The sequence below is a fragment of the Schistocerca serialis genome, chromosome 6 (genome assembly GCF_023864345.2).
Source record: "Schistocerca serialis cubense isolate TAMUIC-IGC-003099 chromosome 6, iqSchSeri2.2, whole genome shotgun sequence".
Taxonomy (NCBI): Eukaryota; Metazoa; Arthropoda; class Insecta; order Orthoptera; family Acrididae; genus Schistocerca; species Schistocerca serialis.
This window is the reverse complement of record NC_064643.1, coordinates 439,225,343-439,239,951: the sequence shown is the minus strand read 5'-3', so window position 1 is coordinate 439,239,951 and position 14,609 is coordinate 439,225,343. Positions and strand designations below refer to the sequence as shown.

General features: G+C 44.7%; 1 long non-coding RNA gene and 1 pseudogene across 1 annotated transcript in view; both read right to left on the bottom strand.

Moving 5' to 3' along the window:
- LOC126484641 (uncharacterized) overlaps nucleotides 1-14,609 on the bottom strand; it is a 65,100-nt gene that overhangs the window by 16,845 nt on the left and 33,646 nt on the right. Inside the window, exon 2 of the long non-coding RNA XR_007587897.1 lies at nucleotides 4,294-4,473. This is a non-coding gene — a long non-coding RNA (uncharacterized LOC126484641). The remainder of the gene's footprint in view (nucleotides 1-4,293; nucleotides 4,474-14,609) is intronic.
- On the bottom strand, nucleotides 925-1,043 carry LOC126485832 (5S ribosomal RNA; annotated as a pseudogene).

The following is a 14,609-nucleotide window of genomic DNA, read 5'->3' as shown; positions in this document are numbered from 1 at the left end:
CTTTCAGCAGTGGTGAAACTGGAGCTCTGGGTTACCAAACAGATGTCATCAGCATATATGAATTTCGTTGAGGTTGTGACTGGGAGGTAATTAATGTATAAGTTGAAAAGGAGAGGGGCCAATACAGATTCTTGAGGTAGTCCGTCACTTAATTTGAAGACTTTCATTCTGTCGTTATCAGAGTAAATTTGGAAAAGTCTGTTGCTTAGCATGTTGCTAAGTAGGTTAGTAAACAGACTGAATAAAGTTAAACCTATTTCTATAACATTTTTTTTGGATTTGGAGAAAGCTTTTGGCAATGTTGATGGGGACACACTCTTTGAAATTCTAAAGGTAGCAAGGATAAAATACAGCGAAAGGAGGGTTACCTACGGCCTTTATAGAAACTAGATTAAAATTATAAGAAACAAAAGACACGAAAGAAAGGCAATAATTGAGAACGGGGAGGGATCTAGATAAAAAAGTAAAGTTTAGTGGTATGAGCGGGTGGGCGACCCAGAAGGGCAGGATCAGCTGCCTATTGGAAAGGTTTTTCCTATCCTCCGCGCTGGCAGGCACGTTTACTTCGCTAAGTATGAGAGCAGTGTGTGTAAGTGTGTCTGTTAAGTGTAGATGACTGTAATGGTGTGTGTGTGTGTACAGTATAGTGTGGTATTCGTGCTGGAGATGATGAGTAAAAGGAAGAGGGTGAAACTCAATGCCGGTACATAGCCTACTCCTCTCGAAAATCACCAAGTGGTCCACCAGGCTTAACTTCCCCGTCTGACGGATGGATACCTATCAATAGTGTCGCGTGCGCTCACCTCAAGAGACACTGCGGAGAGGTTTTGAATTTAATTCAGGACTCTGACTGGAAGACTGATGATCATGGACTTTACGACGCCAACCCTCCTACCTTCTCTGCCTTAAACGCAAAGGGAAAATTGCCAACAGCACCCGGCGTACCCGGACGGTCACTCATCGAAGTACTGACCATGTCCAGCGGTGCTTAACTTCGGTGACCTGACGGGAACCGGTGAATCCACCTCGGCGCCGCCGTTGACTTCCCATAGTTTATTATCTATATATAGAGCACCCAGGAATGGAACTTAGGGAGTAATGTCGACAAAGAATTAAAGTTTAGGGAGACGAAATGAAAACTTTACCTTAAAGAGAATATAAAACATAGACTGATTATACCACCAAATGCTTTTCTGTAAAGAATAAATATGTAATCTTAAATAAATTTAGATATTACGAAGTCTTTTCTAAAATTGTTCGTCTGGAGTGTGCTCCTATATGGAATTAAAAGGTCGACAATGAAGAATATCGAAATGAAGAGATAAAGAGCTATTGAAATGGAGTGCTACAGAAGATTACTTGAAGATTAGAAGGATACATTCAATAGCTAAAGAACAGACACTGAAGCGAATTGCAGAGAAAATAAATTTTTGGCATATCTTGATTAAAAAAGTTGATATGACACATCGCATCAAGAAAATAGTTAATTTGATAACGGAAGGAAATTCGTGTTTATTCAGGGGAGACGGGGCCAAAGGTTGCAGAAGGAGACCAAAGCTCTTGAATGCATTAGGCAGATTGAATTGGATGACGGTAGCAGTAGTTGAGTAAACATGAAGAGACTTTCACAGCTTAGAGAGCTGCATCAAATCAGTCTTCGGGCTGAAAATCACAACAACAACAACAACAACAACAAAAATGAAAGAGCACCCATTACTGATCCCTCTCGTGCATTCAGCAGTGCTGACTTCCCTGTAAAGATGCGACTCGCTACAGAGACTCGCGTAGCTCTCTAATCTTTTAGCGGACAAAGCTAATGAGCGATTAATTGTTAGATCTCATTTTACATTACATAAAATAATACTGTAATTGTTCATTGAATCGTCCAAAGTAGTCCACACTTAAGAAATGGCAGTAAGACTTTATTTTTACTTATCCCGAAAGATATGAAGCAACTGAGGTTAAAGGATAATTCAGAAATTCCGGTAATTAATGAATCTGCAGCTTATATATAAATTTTATGCGTGATACATAACTGTGGAGGTATCCTGATTTTCGCCAGTTCATTACCTAGTTGTACTAAAAATATGCTAATCAGGTAAAGGGCAATATATAATTAGCTTTTACAAAATATTGATTTTTTTTACGAAAAAAGTTAAGCGTGTGTTTAGAACATAATATTACTTTACTTTTTAGTAAAAAATAAATATCCATGACATATTACGCAATTTACATTTGGAAAAATATTCGAACCGTGTGGAATTTGTTACAACTCATGTAAAGTAAACTCTATAGGATAACTAATTTTGACGACCAAAAGCCTTTATATTGAAAAATATAAATATTTTTTCAATATATGGCGAAATAATTTGGAAAAGCTTAGAATTTTTGTAAATATTTTACTAAGTTATAATGTGTTAGTACAGTAGACATAAATCCTGTACTCTATAACGGCAATTAGAACGATCATTGCCGGAAAACGCAGTTTTCGGTAACCTGAGAATGCTATCACAAACTACACTCCTGGGAATTGAAATAAGAACACCGTGAATTCATTGTTCCAGGAAGGGGAAACTTTATTGACACATTCCTGGGGTCAGATACATCACATGATCACATTGACAGAACCACAGGCACATAGACACAGGCAACAGAGCATGCATAATGTCGGCACTAGTACAGTGTATATCCACCTTTCGCAGCAATGCAGGCTGCTATTCTCCCATGGAGACGATCGTAGAGATGCTGGATGTAGTCCTGTGGAACGGCTTGCCATGCCATTTCCACCTGGCGCCTCAGTTGGACCAGCGTTCGTGCTGGACGTGCAGACCGCGTGAGACGACGCTTCATCCAGTCCCAAACATGCTCAATGGGGGACAGATCCGGAGATCTTGCTGGCCAGGGTAGTTGACTTACACCTTCTAGAGCACGTTGGGTGGCACGGGATACATGCGGACGTGCATTGTCCTGTTGGAACAGCAAGTTCCCTTGCCGGTCTAGGAATGGTAGAACGATGGGTTCGATGACGGTTTGGATATACCGTGCACTATTCAGTGTCCCCTTGACGATCACCAATGGTGTACGGCCAGTGTAGGAGATCGCTCCCCACACCATGATGCCGGGTGTTGGCCCTGTGTGCCTCGGTCGTATGCAGTCCTGATTGTGGCGCTCACCTGCACGGCGCCAAACACGCATACGACCATCATTGGCACCAAGGCAGAAGCGACTCTCATCGCTGAAGACGACACGTCTCCATTCGTCCCTCCATTCACGCTGTCGCGACACCACTGGAGGCGGGCTGCACGATGTTGGGGCGTGAGCGGAAGACGGCCTAACGGTGTGCGGGACCGTAGCCCAGCTTCATGGAGACGGTTGCGAATGGTCCTCGCCGATACCCCAGGAGCAACAGTGTCCCTAATTTGCTGGGAAGTGGCGGTGCGGTCCCCTACGGCGCTGCGTAGGATCCTACGGTCTTGGCGTGCATCCGTACGTCGCTGCGGTCCGGTCCCAGGCCGACGGGCACGTGCACCTTCCGCCGACCACTGGCGACAACATCGATGTACTGTGGAGACCTCACGCCCCACGTGTTGAGCAATTCGGTGGTACGTCCACCCGGCCTCCCGCATGCCCACTATACGCCCTCGCCCAAAGTCCGTCAACTGCACATACGGTTCACGTCCACGCTGTCGCGGCATGCTACCAGTGTTAAAGACTGCGATGGAGCTCCGTATGCCACGCCAAACTGGCTGACACTGACGGCGGCGGTGCACAAATGCTGCGCAGCTAGCGCCATTCGACGGCCAACACCGCGGTTCCTGGTGTGTCCGCTGTGCCGTGCGTGTGGTCATTGCTTGTACAGCCCTCTCGCAGTGTCCGGAGCAAGTATGGTGGGTCTGACACACCAGTGTCAATGTGTTCTTTTTTCCATTTCCAGGAGTGTATATTTGACATAGGAATCCCATAATTTTGGTTGTTATAACTTGGTATTGATCGTCAGTGCATGTTAGCAAAATGTGGAGTAATGTATTTAAGTGGTTTCAAGTTTCAAAATATAGATTTGTCACAATAATCCTAAAATGCAATTTCAGAATAATTGTATGATACGTATGAAATCAGCAAGCAATCGGTAATATTCTTCTACTGTCATAAATAAGTCTTATGTCTATAAAAACGGGATTCACTTGATATAAATTTTGATTAGGTTCAAAGGATTTGTGGTAAGATATTACGATCGACTTTATCTCGTTAATCGATAATCAATAAACGATTATGAAATAATATCACAACCATTACCGGAGCTTGCAGAACGGCGTTCAGGAGGCAAGAGCTCGCAGAGGAAGGCGTGTCGCTGGGCGCAGCGCGTGGTTCTCCAGCGGCCGCTGGAGTCCAGAGTGACGCAGCCATTGTCAGGACCGGTGGTGCGAGGGTGACGCGGCGCCCACGCGCGGTACAGGTAGCAGCTCAGCGGCACGCCTGCAACACGTACGGTGGTCCACAGATGCTACGGCTCCCGATCTCATCTTGACTGACCAGTCTGTCCGCGTAAAGGCACCATCATCTTACAGACATACAGCAGGATTACACACACGCGTAATTACAAGGGTTAATTATGAAAAGGTAGTCCAATTTTTCTTCAAATAATACGGCCAGCAGTCCTAAAGTGAACAATTTGTTCTTGAAAACCATTGCATTTCACTGAATTTAAGCGTATATAGCAATAACGATCATTATTCACACAGGAGCCAATTTTTATGAGCAAGTGATCACACAATAAGTGAGTCAAATCCAAGTATATATTCAAAACTTTATAATCACTTAAGTAATTTATAAAAAAAAATTCAGAACTGAAAGAAAACATTGCATTATATGACGCGGTAATACATTGGCGGAAAAAATCGCAGTACTAGAAAATAGTTAATGCAGACTAATTAAATTTCGGGAATACATCTGTCTAGATAATACATGTAGGTCAGAATGAGAGTTTCACTCTGCAGCGGAGTGTGCACTGATATGAAACGTCCTGGCAGATTAAAACTGTGTGCCAGACCGAGACTCGAACTCGTGACTTTTGCCTTTCGCGGGCAAGTGCTTGGTGGAGCACTTGCCTGCGAAAGGCAAAGGTCCCGAGTTCGAGTCTCAATGTGGCACACAGTTTTAATCTGCCAGGAAGTTTCAACACGTGTAGGTGATTGACATTGCAAGATGACAGGTTAACGTAAGCATGAGATAAGCCATTGCAAATGTGAAATGCTACTACATTAATAATGGGTGAAATCACCAGAATGTTGAATGCAAGCATGCAAACGTGTAGGCATTGTGTTGTAGAGGTGCGGGATTTCAATTTGTGGGATAGAGTTCCATGCCTGTGGTACTTGGTCGGTGAATAAAGGGACAGTTAATGCTGTTTATGGAGGACGCTGAAGTTGCCTCACGTGTGCTCGACTGAAGACTGATCTGGTGACGGAGCAGGCCAAGGCAACATGTCGACTCTCTGTAGAGCACGTTGGGTTACAACAGCAGTAAGTGGGCGAGCGTTATCCTGTTAGAAAAACCTGGGACGTCATTCATGAAAGGCAGCACAGCAGGTTGAATCACCAGACAGACGTACAGATTTGTAGTAAAGGTGCGAGGGATAACCACGAGAGTGCTCCAGACCATAACTCCAAGTGTAGGTTCAGTGCGTCCAACACGCAGACAGGCTGGTTGTAGGCACTCGACTGGCCTCTTCCTAACCAATTCGCGACCATTACTGGCACCGAGGCAGAACTAGCTTTCATTAGGAAACACAACAGACCTCCACCCTGTCCTCCACTGAGCTCTCGCTTGACACCATTGTAATCGCAAATGACGGTGGTTTGGGGTCAGTGGAATGCACGCTAAATGGCGACTGGCTCGGGGCTGTCTTTGAAGTAACCGATTTGCAACTGTCTATTGTGTCACTGTGGTGCTAACTGCTGCTCAAATTGCTGCTGCAGATGCAATACGATGCCCCAGATCCAAACGCCGAACACGATGGTCTTCCCTCTCGGTAGTGCCACGTGACTGTCCGGAGCGCGGTGTCTTCTTGCGACCGTACATTCTCGTGTCCACCGCTGCCAGCAGTCATGTACAGTCTCTACATTCCTGCCAAGAGCTACTGCAGTATCGTAGAAGGAACATCCAGCTTCTCTTAGCGCTATTACGCAACACCGTTCAAACTCAGTGGAGTGTTGATAATGGCGTCTTTGTTGCCTTAAAGGCGTTCTTGACTAACATCAGCTCACCTCGTCCAATATCAAAGGCAACTAACGCTCACGACCGTTACAGCGTGTATTCAAAGCAAACTTGACTTGCATCCACGTAGTGGCGCTACCACCAGCACTCTTATGCGACTGGTGCGAAATCTGAATAGACATCTTTCAAATGTAGAAACACGCCTACCAACTTTCGTTTATATCACACAACTCCTTCTTGGCACTGCTTTTTTTTTCCTTCAGGTGTAATTACACAGCCCAACCACACGTTTCTCTTTACTGTTACTGACTTTGTTTAACCAGCTCTTCCAAGTACTTATAATTCACTTTCAAAAATTTAATAAATAAATAGGAATGGTTCTGAACAACAACTAAACACCACAACACATAAAGTAGTCAGTGTAGTTGAGAGAAAGGTAAAATTCGTTACGATTTTCCAGATTCGGTAGTTTCAACAGATTTATAAATTTTACTTTAAAAAATTAATTATGATCGTTGTAGTTCACAAGTAATGGCTTTGAGTAAGTAAAAAGAAATGAACTTCCAATTCAAGATAAATTAAATCTGTGCTGCCTGGCAAAATTATCTTGTTTTGGTAACTTCTGTCAGTCACGGTGTGATTTTCGGAATTTACGATAGTAGGCTGCGGATCTTGTTCTTGGTTAAAATGATTTGGGTTAATGATCACTGTAAAATTATGATTAAAGTCACCCAATTAAGACACTGGTAAGTCTTTTACAGAACTGTTTGTCTGATGTGGATCAGTCTGCTGCACGATGTATTAGATCTGCGGCGAAAATAGCAATAAACATATCTCATCTTCCAGCTGCAGATTTTTCTTATTCGCGCAGTACTCTTCTTTTATAATGCTGTAGAAACTTCCTCTTAAATCATCATTTTATTATGGCCTATGGAAAGTGAATTGCCTCTCACAGCTAAAAGGCACTGCTGCACGCATAGTCGCTATGCCGAAGCCACACACACTCTTATGCCCTCCACACGACGTTACAGATATTCAGATTTGTATTGTATTGTATTGTATTGTACTGTATTGTATGTTAACCGGGGACCTAGAAACGACGGAGAGGCTCCGTCCCCGCCGCAGCCATAGTGGTTCATAACCCCACGACGACTACCGCAGTCAACTTCACCCCTCCGCCGCCCCACACCGAACCCAGGGTTATTGTGCCGTTCGGTCCCCGGTGGATCCCCCCAGGGAACGTCTCACACCAGACGAGTGTAACCCCTATGTTTGCGTGGTAGAGTAATGGTGGTGTACTCGTACATGGAGAACTTGTTTGCTCAGCAATCGCCGACGTAGTGTAACTGAGGCGGAATAAGGGGAACCAGCCCGCATTCGCCAAGGCAGATGGAAAACCGCCTAAAAACCATCCACAGACTGGCCGGTTCACCGGACCTCGACACAAATCCGCCGGGCGGATTAGTGCCGGGGACCAGCCGCTCCTTCCCGCCTGTAAAGATGTTCGGATTTAGGTTATGACATGTTTGATGTGCCTGCCATCATTGGCGATGATGTGGCACAGAGGAATAGCGAAATTCTGAATGGCCTGCTGAAGTGTCGGAATATCGATGCTGTCAATGACCTCCTCAATGGGCTGTTTTCAGTTCAACAATGATTTTAGGGGTATTGCTGTATACCTTGTCTTTAATATAGGCCCACAAAGAGGTGTCGCATGTGTTCAGATCCGGGTAATATAGCGGCTAATCGAGGCCCATGTCAGTGGCCTCTGGGTACCCCAAAGCCAGAATGCGGTCCCCAAAGTGCTCCTCCAGGACATCAAACACTCTTCTGCTCCGATGGGGTCGAGCTTGCTCTTGCATGGACCATGTCTTGTCGAAATCTTGGTCACTTTGGATAATGGGGATGAAATCATCTTCCAAAAGCTTCACGTAGCTTTCGGTAGTCACCGTGCCATAGAAGAAGATAGCACCAATTATTCCGTGACTGGAAATTGCACACCACACAGCCACCCGTTGAGGCTGAAGAGACTTCTATCTTGAAACACAGTTTCTCAGTCCCCCAAAATCGCAATTTCGCTCATTGACAAATCCACCCAAATGAAAGTGGGCTTCGTCGCTAAACCAAACCACATTCAGATAAAAGTACTGTTTGTCAATTCTGTGGACAATAGTGTTGGCGAACCACAACCGCTGTTCCATGGCCTTGGGGCTTAATGGCTGATGGGTTCGGATTTTGTACGTGAAGAGATGCACGTCTTCAACAACATCTTGCCACAGTGTCTCCAGGTTGATTTCCATCTGTTTTTCAGTTCTTCTGATCGATTTCCTGGGGCTGGTTTGAAACACAATGAGTGTCTTCTCGAGGGTTTCAGGCGTTCTCACCCTTTTTGGGCGTGCGACATTGCCAACATTGTCATCAAGAACAATACCCTTTCTCTCAAACTTGCGAATCAAATTCTTGATTGTTAGCACACTTGGATCGGTTGTCTTCAGCTTGAACTCGGTTCACTGTTCGCATAGTAGGCCTAGGGGTAGCGTCTTTGATTCATAATCGAAACGTCTTCGGTCCAAGTTTCGAATCTCGCCGCTGCTTAAATTTTGATTGATACTCTGCATTGGCGGCAGAAGACTTCAGGCATAAGAAGTCAGCCTCACTCTGCCAACGGCCTTGTCAAAGAGGGCGGAGGAGCGGACAGAGGTTCAGCCCACTCTCTTGTCCTAGAAGTGGGAACTGCCCCTAAAGGCGGAAGAATCAGCAATGATCAATTGCATGAGGATGCAGAAGGCAATGGAAACCACTGCATTAAAGACACTTAACGTGTATCCACAGAACATGTGGCCTGTAATTGAAGAAGTGTCATGATGACTCTCCATTCTCAAAAGATTCCTGAATAGTCCCCCATTCGGATCTCCGGGAGGGGACTGCCAAGGTTGAGGCTACCATGAGAAAAACATTGAATAATCAACGGAAGGATAACGTTCTACAAGTCGGGGCGTGGAATGTCAGAAGCTTGAAAGTGTTAGGGAAAGTAGAAAGTCTGAAAAGGGAAACGCAAAGGCTCAGTCTAGATATAGCAGAGGTCTGTGAAGAGAAGGGAAAATGGTGTAACAGGAGTAGGATTCGTTATGAATTCTGTGAACAGTTCAGTGACAGGGTCGTTCTTATCAGAATCGACAGCAAACCAATAACGACAACGATAGTTCAGGTATACACGCCGACGTCGCAAGCTGAAGATGAAGAGAGAAAGTGTATGAGGATACTGAAAGGGTAATACAGTATGTAAAGGGGATGAAAATCTAATAGCCATGGGGGACTGGAATGCAGTTGTAGGGGAAGAAGTACATGAAAAGGTTACAGGAGAATATGGGCTGGGGACAAGGAATGAGAGAGAAGAAAGACTAATTGTGTTCTGTAAGAAGTTTCAGCTAGTAATAGCGAATACCTTATCAAGACTTACAAGAGGAGGAGGTATACTTGGAAAAGGCCGGGTGATCCGGGAAGATTTCAGTGAGATTACATCATGGTCAGACAGAGATTCCGAAATCGGATACTGAATTGTAAGGCGTACCCAGGAGCAGATTTAGGCTCAGATCACAATATAATAGTGATGAAGTGTAGGCTGAAGATTAAGACATTAGACAGGAAGAATCAATATGCAAAGAAGTGGGATACGCTTGAAGTTTTCTAAGGCTATAGATATAGCAATCAGGAATAGCTCAGCAGGCAGGACAATAGGAATGGACATCTCTAAAAAGGGCCATCACAGAAGTTGGGAAGGAAAACGTAGTTACAGGGAAAGGATTAGAAGAAAAGATTACAGGAGAATATTGGCTTGGGACAAGGAATGAAAGAGGAGAAAGACTAACTGAGTTCCGTAATAAATTTAGGATGGTAATAGCGAGTACTCGGTTCAAGAATTACAAGAGGAGGAGGTATACCTGGAAATGACAGGGTGAAACGGGAAGATTTCAGTTCGTGTCATGGTCATTGTCACACAGAGATTCAGAAATCAGGTATTGGATTGTAAGGCGTACCCAGGAACAGACATATACTCCGATCACAATGTAGTAGTGATAAAGAGTAGGCTGAAGTTAAAGAGATTAGTCAGGAAGAATCAATACGCAAAAGAGTGGGATACAGAAGTACTAAGGAGTGACGAGACACGCATGAAGTTCTCTAAGGCTGTAGATACAGCAATAAGGAATAGCTCAGTAGGCAGTACAGTTGAAGAGGAATGGACATGTCCAAAAAGTGCAGTCACAGAAGGTGGAAAGAAAAACATAGGTATAAAGAAGTTAACTGCGAAGAAACCATGGGTAACATAAGAAATACTTCAATTGATCGATGAAAGGAGGAAGTACAAAAATGTTCCGGGAAACTCAGTAGTACAGAAATACAAGTCGCTGAGGAATGAAATAAATAGGATGCACAGGGAAGCTAAGAGGAAATGGCTGCAGGAAAAATGTGAAAAGATCGAAAAAGTTATGATTGTCGGAAGGACATACTCAGCATACAGGAAAGTCAAAACAATCTTCGGTGACATTAAAAGCAAAGGTGATTACATTAAGAGTGCAACGGGAATACCACTGTTAAATGCAGAGGAGAGAGCGGATAGGTGGAAAGAATACATTGAAAGCCTCAATGAGGGGGAACATTTGTCTGATGTGATAGAAGAAGAAACAGGAGTCTATTTAGAAGGGATGGGGGATGCAGTATTAGAATCAGAATTAAAAAGAGCTTTGGAGGACTTACGATCAAATTAGGCAGAAGGGATAGATAACATTCCATCAGAATTTCTGAAATCATTGGAGGAAGTGGCAACAAAATGACTATTCACATTGGTGTGGGGCGGCAAGAGCTGACAAGTGCGAGAATTATCGCACAATCAGCTTAACAACTCATGCATCCAAGTTGCTTACAAGAATAATATACAGAAGAATGGAAAAGAAAATTGAGGATGCGCTAGATGACGATCGGTTTGGCTTTAGGAAAAGTAAAGCACGAGGAGGCAATTCTGACATTGCAGTTAATAATGGAAGCAAGACTAAAGAAAAAACATGACACGTTCATAGGTGCTGTCGACCTGGAAAAAGCGTTCGACAATGTAAAATGGTGCAAGATGTTCGAAATTCTGAAAAAAAGTAGGGGTAAGCAATAAGGAGAGACGGGTTATATACAATATGTACAAGAGCCAAGAGGGAATAATAAGAGTGGACGACCAAGAACGAAGTGTTCGTATTAAAAAGGATGTAAGACAAGGATGTAGCCTTCCGCCCCTACTGTTCAATCTGTACATCGCGGAAGCAATGATGGAAATAAAAGAAAGGTTCAGGAGTGGAATTAAAATTCAGGGTGAAAGGATATCAATGATACGATTCGCTGATGACATTGCTATCCTGAGTGAAAGTGAAGAAGAATTACATGATGTGCTGAATGGAATGAACAGTCTAATCAGTGCACAGAATGGACTGAGAGTAAATCGAAGAAAGACGAAGGTAATGAGAAGTAGAGAACAGCGAGAAACTTAACATCAGGATTGATGATCACGAAGTAGATGAAGTTAAGGAATTCTGCTACCTTGGCAGTAAAATAACCAATGACGGACGGAGGAAGGAGGACATCAAAATCAGACTAGCTATGGCAAAAAAGGCATTCGTGCCCAAGAGAAGTCTACTAATATCAAATATCGGCCTTAATTTGAGGAAGAAATTTCTGAGAATGTACGTCTGGAGTACAGCATTGCATGGTAGTGAAACTTGGACTGTGGGAAAACAGGAACAGAAGAGAATCGAAGCATTTCATATGTGATGACGAATGTTGAAAATTAGGTGGACTGATAAGGTGAGGAACGAGGAGGTTCTGCGCAGAATCAGAGAGGAAAGGAATATGTGGATAACACTCAGAAGGACAAGGGACAGGATGGTAGGACATCTGTTAAGACATGAGGGAACGACTTCCGTGGTACTAGAGGGAGCTGTAGAGGGCAAAAACTGTAGAGGAAGACAGAAATTGTAATACATCCAGCAAATGATTGAGGACTTAGGTTTAAGTGCTACTCTGAGATGAAGAGGTTAGCACATTGCTACTCTGAGATGAAGAGGTTAGCACAGGACAGGAATTCGTGGCGGGCTGCATCAAACCAGTCAGAAGACTGGTGATATTTTCAGGTGCAAATGGCCGACAACAAGAAGCCGCGCGCATGCGCATGCTAGTTCCCATCATGTCCCTCGGCCAGCCGGTCAGTTTGAACGTCCAAACGCAAACCGTTCAGAAGAAGGTTTTATTTCATATCGTTCAATAATTGTTACTCTGTATGACAACAGAGAAAACCGAGAAAGAGATTCCCTTAAACAATCAAACGTCTAAGTGTGAAAGGATATCAGCAGATCAGGCTTCTAAGCTAGCAAACACGCAAGCGACTTGCGTGTGCGGCCACCTTACGTCTCGTCACGATCACTAAAGGCTCTTTCCAGTACACACGGCATGGGTGCCCCATATTGACTGCCGCCGTAGCCACTTCGCTGGCCAGCACCGTTGGTTGTGCATCCTCCATTGCCATGGGATTATCAGCAGGCGCGGATATCAGAGAGAGGGAGCTTAATGTCACTCGTAACGTCATTTAACGGAAGTACAGAAGTATCTAGGTGAGACGAAACACTGAATTATAGTTGGAGCACGGTCGACCATCTGCTACAATCCAGGGTCAGGATCTTATCGTCTGTAGACTGAAAGCGTCCTACAACAGCAGCACTTGCCTTGGCTACCTCTCAGTTTCATCTCAGGTCAAAACATGTATTATCGGCTTAGAGAGGTTGTTTGTACGCCTCACGACACGCCATATGCAGTCCCCTCACATGACAGCACCCCGTGCCTCTGTGGATGTTGTAACATACCCAATGTGAGTGGACTTAGTTTTTTGAAAGCGCGAAGGCCCTAAAAAAAGGTTGTATGTAGGTTGTGTCGACAGTGGTATGATGTAAGTGGAGGAACGTATAATACCCACAGTTATTTAAAACGCTGACACGAGCTGATTTCAATACTGGCCATTAAAATTGCTACACCACGAAGATGACGTTCTACAGACGCAAAATTTAACCGACAGGAAGAAGATGCTGTGATATGCAAATGATTAGCTTTTCAGAGCATTCACACAAGGTTGGCGCCGGTGGCGACACCTACAACGTGCTGACATGAAGAAAGTTTCCAACCGATTTCTCATACACAAACAGCAGTTGACCGGCGTTGCCTGGTGAAACGTTATTGTGATGCCACGTATAAGGAGGAGAAATGCGCACCATGACATTTCCGACGCAAATGCTTGCCTCACGTTACGAGATACAAACCACAATTGGTCTTCTCTCTTCAAAAATTGTTGCAAAACAAAAATTTCCGACTTTGATAAAAGCCGGATTGTAGCATATCGCGACATTGCTGGTCGCGTTGGTCGAGATCCAATGACAGTTAGCAGAATATGGAATCGGTGGGTTCAGGAGGGTAATACGGAACCCCGTGCTGGATCCCAACGGCCTCGTATCACTAGGAGTCGAGATGACAGGCATCTTATCCGCATGGCTGTAACGGATCGTGCAGCCCCGTCTCGCTCCCCGAGTCATCAGATGGGGACGTTTGCAAGACAACAACCATCTGCACGAACTGTTCGACGACGTTTGCAGCAGCATGGACTATCAGCTCAGAGACCATGGCTGTGGTTGCCCTTGACGCTACATCACAGACAGGAGCGCCTGCAATGGTGTACTCAACGACGAACCTGGGTGCACGAATGGCAAAACGTCAATTTTTCGGATGAATCCAGGTTCTGTTTACAGCATCATGATGGTCGCATACGTGTTTGGCGACATTGCGGTGAACGCACATTGGAAACATGTATTCGTCATCGCCATACTGACGTATCACCCGGCGTGATGGTATGGGGTGCCATTGGTTACACGTCTCGGTCACCTCTTGATCGCATTGACGGCACTTTGAACAGTGGACGCTACATTTCAGATGTGTTACGACCCGTGGCTCTACCCTTCATACTATCCCTGCGAAACCCTACATTTCAGCAGGATAATGCACGACCGCCTGTTGCAGGTCCTGTACGGGAATTTTTGGATACAGAGAATGTTCGACTGCTGCCCTGGCCAGCACATTCTCCAGATCTCTCACCAATTGAAAATGTCTGGTAAATGGTGGCCGAGCAACTGGCTCGTCACAATACGCCAGTCACTACTCTTGATGAACTGTGGTATCGTGTTGAAGCTGCATGGGCAGCTGTACCTGTACACGCCATCCAAGCTCTGTTTGACTCAATGCCCAGGTGTATCAAGGCCGTTATTACGGCTAGAGGTGGTTGTTCTGGGTACTGATTTCTCAGGATCTATGCACCAAAA